We start from the raw sequence: 8,955 nt of genomic DNA, 5'->3' as shown, positions 1-8,955 counted from the left end.
GGACAGGCCTGGACACGACCCCATTGCTATATCCAAACGGGCAGAATCCAGACAAAACAGATGTCTGTTTGGGGTCGTGCGCTGGAGTTGGCCTGACTTTGGCAGTCAGCCACAAACCTGATTCGCCTGAACGAATCAACCAAACATTCTTTGTGCTATAATATATACAACCTTGGTTTGCTAATGATACAACTGGAATACACACACATATTTCTGCGAGAAAACTTTCAAAAGCTTCAGAATTCAGAACAACGTCTAACTGGATGAATATTGGGTTTTGTTCCGAACGGATAAAATCATCCATTCTTCCATTCCTTGACAAGAAAAGAGTAGTTCTATCATGTGTAAATCGTTTATACATGTCTCCAGTCTCATCCAGCACATTTAGTTAGCTGTTGACTGGCCTCCCCTGAAATTGTTGCATTACTATTAATTACTCCCTTCGTTCACAAATATAAAATATTTTGAATATATGAATACGGACTACATATATACGGATTGAACAGAGGGAGCAATTTGCAATGCTTCTTACTCCTACTAGTAACTGAAAATACCCGAGAGCACAACTAGGGCGAGCCCTAGTCCACCTTTTTGGTCTGACGTTTGGGACCTTCGTCTCCTTCCTCCCGCTGTCTCGCGACTCGATGAACATAGCGACTCCTTGAGTCAAAACATAAGTGACCGGGTCGCCCGACGACATCAGCACGGGGCAAATTACTTGGCATCCATGGTCGAGATCTCATTATGAATATTCCTGGGCCACCGACTTCCTCAGACGTACCACCCCCGGTTGCCTCAAAGGTTATTGTACAACTACAAAACATGGAGGACTCTACGGCATGCACCGCAAAAAGACACAGACGGCCGACCAACACTTCTACGAAAAGGTGTCGACCAAGATAAAGGACAATTTCATCATCTCGCAAAGTCCTAGATTATATCTTTAGAAGATCCGATCTATGTAGTCCACTCAGATCATCCACATTAGTAGGTAATGTTACAACACAATTCAAATAATATGAAAATATCCTCCCATTTTATTAGTTATAAGAAGACATAGCAATGACATTGTTCAAAAGTGGCATCACAAGTTTCACGGAGTAGAAAAGAGATGAATCAATGAAACCATGCAACCTTTGTGATGCTACTATGTTATATCAACTATGTTATGAGAGGAGATCAGGCGAAACCATAATTCAAGGTACAGAGGTGGCCTGCGATGCATGGGATGTCGGGGCAACAGCACCAACACCACAACACAAATAGTTCCTCAGGCAACACCCCGCTACCCATGGTAAGGATGCCACAGGCCTCCCAGCAGCTTGTGCAAACGGTGCAGCCATCATCATGAGAAGGCAAACCTGTGCCATGAAAAAATGTATGAAAACTTGATGGTTTATTCAACATTTTCACCCAACTTGCTGAACAAAGTGCACTAGAGAACAATGTACACTACTCCTTCTCACAATATGTGTTTGTTATGTCATACTGAACACCAAATTCAGTATATATAGAACATAGTGGCCATGATGCTCGACCTTATCCTTACAAAATACATTAATAACATGTTTGACTACTATTTAGCGAAAGAAGGGAAATAATTAATAGCAACTAAAATATCCAGTCTTATCTTCTCGGAAGCATATAAGAGAAACTAGCGATTACTATGTATGCTTAGTCATAATTGACGATGAAGGATAAGATTTAACTAAGGGAATCAAAGATATATTTCTTTATCCATTCCTCATGCAGGCCTTGTACACTGAATGGAAATCCACAAGCTATATACCTCATATTTTCACATGGCCGTTGCTCGGCCTCCCATTATTTCCAAAAATTCTAAGTTTGTACTACACGTGTGTGCGTGTGCTTGCGTATGTGCATGTGTGTGTGTGTGAGGAAACTCTCCCCTTGAGAAAAGTTTGAATGCCACATGGTGCAGTCTACGATGGCCATGAAAGGAAGGGGTGGAAGGAGAGAGAGAGACGATCTACCATGTGTATGTAAATCGTTTTTGGGTTTCTCAATGCCATCCAGCCTACTTAATTAGCTGCCAATCGATCTTGCCTGAAGAAATTACTGCCTCAATGTTTCTTTCTCCTAGTAATTAAAAAGGCGAGGGCTGGTTCACCTTTTTGCTCTGCCGGTTGGGACCTTCGTCTTCTTCCTCCTCTCCAGCTTCCCACTCCAACTGCAGTAACTGCCAACGCAAAACAGTCAGTGGCAAACAAGTCGCGTCTCAAAACCAGGCTGATCCAGATTGCCAGTTATTTTCTCTGATCCCAGCACTACACAAAAGGGACAAAGTAGACAGGCTTACTTGCCCGCTTTCACCTCTCCATTCCACGGAGAGTGAACGGCGACCAAACCAGTCATGCGCCAGGAACGATGTGCAACAGAGCAGGCTGCAAGATGCCATGATATATTAGCAGCGCGGCTTGAAACCAGATCATCACCGCTACCTTTAGTGCCAGACCGGTGGCGTATCCCAGAAACGCGCTGTTGAACGGCTCTTGGTTCCCCGCGTCATGTCAAAACACTAGCGCGATGAATATGTCTGCAATCAGAATTAGGAGCATATACGTTATACATTTTGCATAGGAAAAAGAGCTCTTCCTGAACCAAACCAGGTACTGAACAGAATGACAAATAAAATTAAGCGACGGAGATGCATCGATGCTTTTACAAGTGTAATTAGAAGAAAAATGATGGTTTGATTTGCGTCCGCCTACCACTCCACTACTAACAAACACTGTTTTATGATTGGCGTGAATGTTGTTGGATAAACAACAATTAATATTCACTGAAGGCCAAATGCCATTACATATACATGTGTGGTGAAGTGCAGGAAACCCCTTATACAATGGGGAAGAACCAAAAAGGGACTATACACATCTAACACCCCCCTCAAACTCATGGTGGATCAACAACACTGAGTTTGGAGAGAAGAAAACCATGCCGCACTCGAGTCTGTGCCTTCGTGAAGAAGTCCGCCAACTATAACTCAGAGGGAACATAGTGAAGAGCAAGAGTCTGATCATGCACAGCAGCACGCACAAAGTGGGCATCCACACCGATGTGCTTGGTGAGCTCATGCTTCACCGGGTCACGCGCAATACTGATAGCACCGGTTCTGACAGTAAGGGAGTCGAGGTAGTAGCAGGCACTCCAAAATCCTCAAATAACCACCGTAACCAAATCACCTCAGCCGTCAACATAGCCATGGCTCGCAACTCAGCCTCTGTACTCAAGCGAGAAACGTTAGTCTATTTCTTTGTCTTCCAGGCAATGAGAGAGCCACCAAGAAAGACACAGTATGCAGACGGCGAGCGTCGATCAGAGGGATCACTAGCCCATGTAGCATCAGAGTAGGCCTGGAGCTCAAGAGAGCTTGAGCGGGGAAAGAAAAGGCGATGAGAGAAAGTGCCACGAAGATATCGGAGAACACGGAGGAGATGACTATAGTGGACAGAGGTGGGTGCTGAAACAAACTGACTCAGTATATGAACATGATAGGAGATGTCGGAACGCGTAACAACAAGGTAGACAAGGCTGCCAACGAGGTGGCGATAGCGAGTAGGATTAGGAAGAGGGTCACCGTCAGAGGCACGAAGCTGAACGTTGAGCTCCATAGGAGTCACAACAGTGCGCTCATCACCAAGAGTAGCACGAGCAAGAAGATCCTGAATGTATTTTTCCTGGGAGATGTAGAAGCCATCAGAGGTCGAGGAGATCTCAATCCAAAGAAAATATTGAAGTGGACCAAGATCAGTCATGAGGAACTGGTCGCGAAGGCGGGCCTTAACAAAGGCACTGTAGTCAGAGTCGTCACCAGTGATGATCATGTCATCAACATAGAGAAGGAGAAGAGTCCGACCACGAGGAGACGTGTGAACAAACAACGCGGGATCATGATCACTGGCAAGAAACCAGCGGTAGTCACCACAGAGGCGAAGCGCTCGAACCAGGCGCGAGGGGCCTGTTTAAGACCATAGTGAAAGTGCAACTATCCCTGGGTGGTTTTGGTAATTCCTAACAACATATAGCTCATTGAGCTAATGCTATTCCAAGATAAATATTTCAGGAAAGCTCAATGTTTGGCATGGCATCGATTAGGAAGTGGACCCTTCAAAATGCTAAGGTCAAAACATTGGCTCAAGCTCAAAGCACAAGAGTCTACATTTTTCATTTTAGTGATCCAAGATCACATTGAGTCTATAGGAAAAGCCAATACTTTTAAGAAGGGATGAGGTGTTGCTTAATGAGATTCTCGCTCAAAATGCTTAGTGATATGCTCCAAAACCCTCCACTACTTTCTCATATCCACATATGTCCTAGACCAAAAAGTCCAACTCGGCCCTACCGATTCTGTCCATCCGGAGCCACCGAGTTCAGTTGACATAGCCACTGCCAGAAACCCTAATCAATTCGGTCTCACCGATAGGGATCTCGGTCTCACCGAGATGGGGTTGCAAACTCTCTGTTTCCCTTCGTAACGTTTCGGTCAAACCGAGATGAGCGATCGGTCCCACCGAGATTGCAATGCAAACTCTCTTTTCCCTTTCGTAACGTTTCGGTCCAACCGAGATGAGCGAATCAGTCCCACCGAGTTTGCCTGACCAACTCTCTGTTTGGCTATTACCAAAATCGGACTCGCCGAGTTTGTGTAATCGGTCTCACCGAGATTACGTTATGCCCTAACTCTAATGACATCGGTCCCACCGAGTTGACATGTCGGTCCCACCGAGAATCCTAACGTTCACATTATGAACCAAATCGGTCTGACCGAGTTCTTTGAATCGCTCCCACCGAGTTTGGTGATTTGTGTGTAATGGTTAGATTTTGTGTGGAGGCTATATATACCCCTCCACCCACTCTTCATTCGTGGAGAGAGCCATCAGAACATGCCTACACTTCCAATACATATTTTCTGAGAGAGAACCACCTACACTTGTGTTGAGTTCAAGATATTCCATTCCAACCATATAAATCTTGATCTCTAGCCTTCCCCAAGTTGCTTTCCACTCAAATCTTCTTTCTACCAAATCCAATCCTATGAGAGAGAGTTGAGTGTTGGGGAGACTATCATTTGAAGCACAAGAGCAAGGAGTTCATCATCAACACACCATTTGTTACTTCTTGGAGAGTGGTGTCTCCTAGATTGGCTAGGTGTCACTTGGGAGCCTTCGACAAGATTGTGGAGTTGAACCAAGGAGTTTGTAAGGGCAAGGAGATCGCCTACTTCGTGAAGATCTACCCTAGTGAGGGAAGTCCTTCGTAGGCGACGGCCATGGTGGGATAGACAAGGTTGCTTCTTCGTGGACCCTTCGTGGGTGGAGCCCTCCGTGGACTCGCGCAACCGTTACCCTTCGTGGGTTGAAGTCTCCATCAACGTGGATGTACGATAGCACCACCTATCGGAACCACGGATAAAAAATCTCCGTGTCAACATTGCGTTTGCTCCCTCAAACTCATCCCTTTACCTTCATATGCAATTGCTTTACCTTTCCGCTGCTATACTCTTAGAATTGCATGTGTAGGTTGATTGCTTGACTTGTGCTAAGTTGCTAAAATCTGCCAAGAACTAAAATTGGGAAAATGCTAGATTTTTATTTGGTCAAGTAGTCTAATCACCCCCTCTAGACATACTTCCGATCCTACAAGTGGTATCAGAGCTTTGGTCTCCATTTGCTTTGATTTCCATAGCTTTTGGTGGTCATAGCCTTGGTTTCACAACCTAGGAGAGTATGGCGTCTAGCGAGGGAAATTACCACCGTAGAGGTCCTTACTTTGATGGCACTAATTTTGCTAGTTGGAAGCATAAGATAAAAATGCATATTCTTGGACATAACCCCGCCGTTTGGGCTATTGTGTGTATTGGCTTGCAAGGTGAATTCTTTGATGGGAGAGAACCGAACCATGAAGCTACCGCGGAAGAGTTGAAGATGCTACAATACAATGCTCAAGCTTGTGATATTCTCTTCAACGGATTGTGCCCCGAAGAATTCAACAAAATCAGCCGTCTTGAGAATGCAAAGGAAATTTGGGATACTTTGATTGATATGCACGAAGGTACCGACTCCGTCAAGGAATCCAAATTGGATGTGCTTCAAAGTCAACTTGACAAGTTCAAAATGAAGGATGGTGAAGGTATCGCTGAAATGTACTCTAGGCTTGCTCTCATCACAAATGAGATTGCCAGCTTAGGAAGTGAAGAGATGACCGACAAATTCATCATCAAGAAGATCCTAAGAGCCTTGGATGGAAAATATGATACCGTGTGCACATTGATCCAAATGATGCCCAGTTACAAAGATCTCAAGCCAACGGAAGTCAATGGAAGAATTGTTGCTCATGAGATGTCACTCAAGGATAAGGAAGAGCTTCACAACAAGTCAAGTGGTGCTTACAAAGCCTCATGTGATACTCCCACATCTTCAAGTGAGAAACAAACCTTCAATGAAGAATTGAGCTTAATGGTGAAGAACTTCAACAAGTTCTACAAAAGTAGAAGCAAAGAAATAGGTTCCAAGTCAAGGTCCTACAATGACAAAAGATCTTCTAGTCGTGAGCGTAAGTGCTACAATTGTGGAAGACCCGGACACTACTCCAATGAGTGTACGGCCCCCTACAAAAGAAGAGAAGATTCTCCCAAAAGAAGAAGTAGAAGAGAATAATCACCACCGAGAGAAAGGAGGAGTAGAGATGATCGTTATGGACAAAGACCCTCTCGGAGAAGCAAGGATTTGGAAAGAAAGGAAAAGTCATCAAGGAGCTACACAAAAAGAAGACATCAAGCTCATGTTGGTGAATGGGTATCCGGCTCCGACTCCGACAATCACTCCGAAAGAAGTTATCACTCCGACTCCGAATATACTCAAGATGAAGGTGTTCCCGGTCTAACAGTTGTGACAACCAACTCCTATGATATATTTGACTCACCAAATGAAGGAATTGGAAGATGCTTCATGGCCAAAGGTCCAAAGGTAACACATCCCGAGTATTCTGATTTCAATAGTGATGAAGATGATTTGCTAGGTGATGATGATTTACTTGTTGACAACTCTAGTGAGAAAACTATGATGAAACGTCAATTAAACATGCTAATCAAGATAAAACGAATGATGAAGATAAGAAGGAGATTGAGCGTCTAACTCAAGAACTAAACACTCTTAAGTTAGCTCATGAAACTACCTTGGAAAATCATCGAGAACTTTTAAAGACTCATGATAAGCTACGCTTTGAAAAGCTCAACCTTGAGCAAGAGCATGAGTTTTTAAAGGCAATCAATGATGATCTTCGCAAGAAAAGTTCTTCTTACATTGCCAAGCGTTTACTCTTGTCTACTTACATGCCACAAGTTAAATCTAGCAACAAGAACAAGAAAGATTCTTCATCTAGTAGTAACAACAATCATGCTAAATCCAATGTTGATGCTTCTAGTAGTTCTCTTGATTCCACTAATGATTCTCTTAGCCTAGTTACACTTGAGCAAGAAAATAGCTTATTGAAGGGAATCATAGAGAAAGGTGTTTACAAGAGTCTTGCCGGAAGTAAGCATTTTGAGGAAATTGTGCGCAAGCAAGGAAGACACCGGAAGAATCAAGGTGTTGGTTTTGAACGGAAGTTCGATGCCAATGGAGTTGAGTGGGAAGAAGATCAATACCCCAAGACGAAGTTTGTTCCTCAACAAGAGAAGTATGATCCTACTTCTCTCAAAGGAACACAAGCTCAAGATGATCTTCCACCACAAGACCACAAGCAAAAATGCAAGGATAAGCTTCAAGAGGAAATTGATGCATTTGAAGAAGCACCTAAGGCCTTTGTCAAGTGGGTTCCCAAGACTACATCAAGTTCCACTTCATCAAGTACAACTACGACTCCAAGGGTTCCCATCAAGATGGTGTGGATCCAGAAGAAGAAGAACTAGAGAGTTCTTGAGGGTGACTCCGCCAACATACTTCACTCCTATCATTTTGGCAAGGACAAGTGCAAACAACTTCCATATCTTGCACTAGTTCAAGGAGTCACAAACCCTCTTGTTGGTAAGACAAGGGACAAGGTATTGAAAGCGCAACTCACTCCAAAGGATTGCTCCAAATGATCTACATCAACATTGAGCATCTACATCTTCAACACCTACATGAAGTCATCATCGACAAAACCCAAGGTTAGTTCATTCCCTTTAGGGGGAATATCACATCTAGGGGGAGCTTTACTCAAATCAATGAGCTAAAGCAACTCTAATGGTGTGAACACAACAATTCTTTATGTAAAAGTGGTAACCCCACTTGTGCTTAAACGATGAGTATGACCTATGATCAAATGTTCTCATTTGACTCCTAAGTCAATATACTCATATATAGATGACCTAGTCATCGCCAATTGCTTGATAGATGCTAGAATGTTTGTGCATGCTTTTTCACATATTTCATTTGCCATTTTATTGTGTGAGCATGTTGGTTGCATATTTTACTCATTCGAGGACATCCATTTGTTGTTTTGATTGTTTGGCTCTTTCTCTTTTGCCAAATGGATGGACAAGAATGCCTAAGAACACCCTCTAGCTATCTATGCTTTTCTCGTCTCAAACTCTATTCATGCTACATCACAAAGTTTGATCAAGTCAGATTCGAACCACTCTGTGTGAGGAGCACTCGGAGATCCCGATTCGTCATAGACTTAAACCTCCAAACCTCTTTGTGCACCTCGGTCTGACCGATTCATCCTTTTCGGTCCTACCGAGTCACCAAGTTGATCTAGAGTTTTCAATCTCGGTGCAACCGATTAGAACATTTCGGTCACACCGAGTTGCAGTAACTGCTTGCAGTTTTGCATCTCGGTGCCACCGAGTCGTTCCACTCGGTCACACCGACAGGGTCAGGTTATATATACCGCTGGGTCAAAATTTGGAAATTTCTCCGAACCCCTTCGCCCGCGCGTAACCTACTCTGC

The sequence above is a fragment of the Triticum aestivum genome, chromosome 6D (assembly GCF_018294505.1).
Source record: "Triticum aestivum cultivar Chinese Spring chromosome 6D, IWGSC CS RefSeq v2.1, whole genome shotgun sequence".
NCBI classification, from domain to species: Eukaryota; Viridiplantae; Streptophyta; class Magnoliopsida; order Poales; family Poaceae; genus Triticum; species Triticum aestivum.
The sequence above is the reverse complement of the archived record's forward strand: the minus strand, read 5'-3'. Positions refer to the sequence as shown.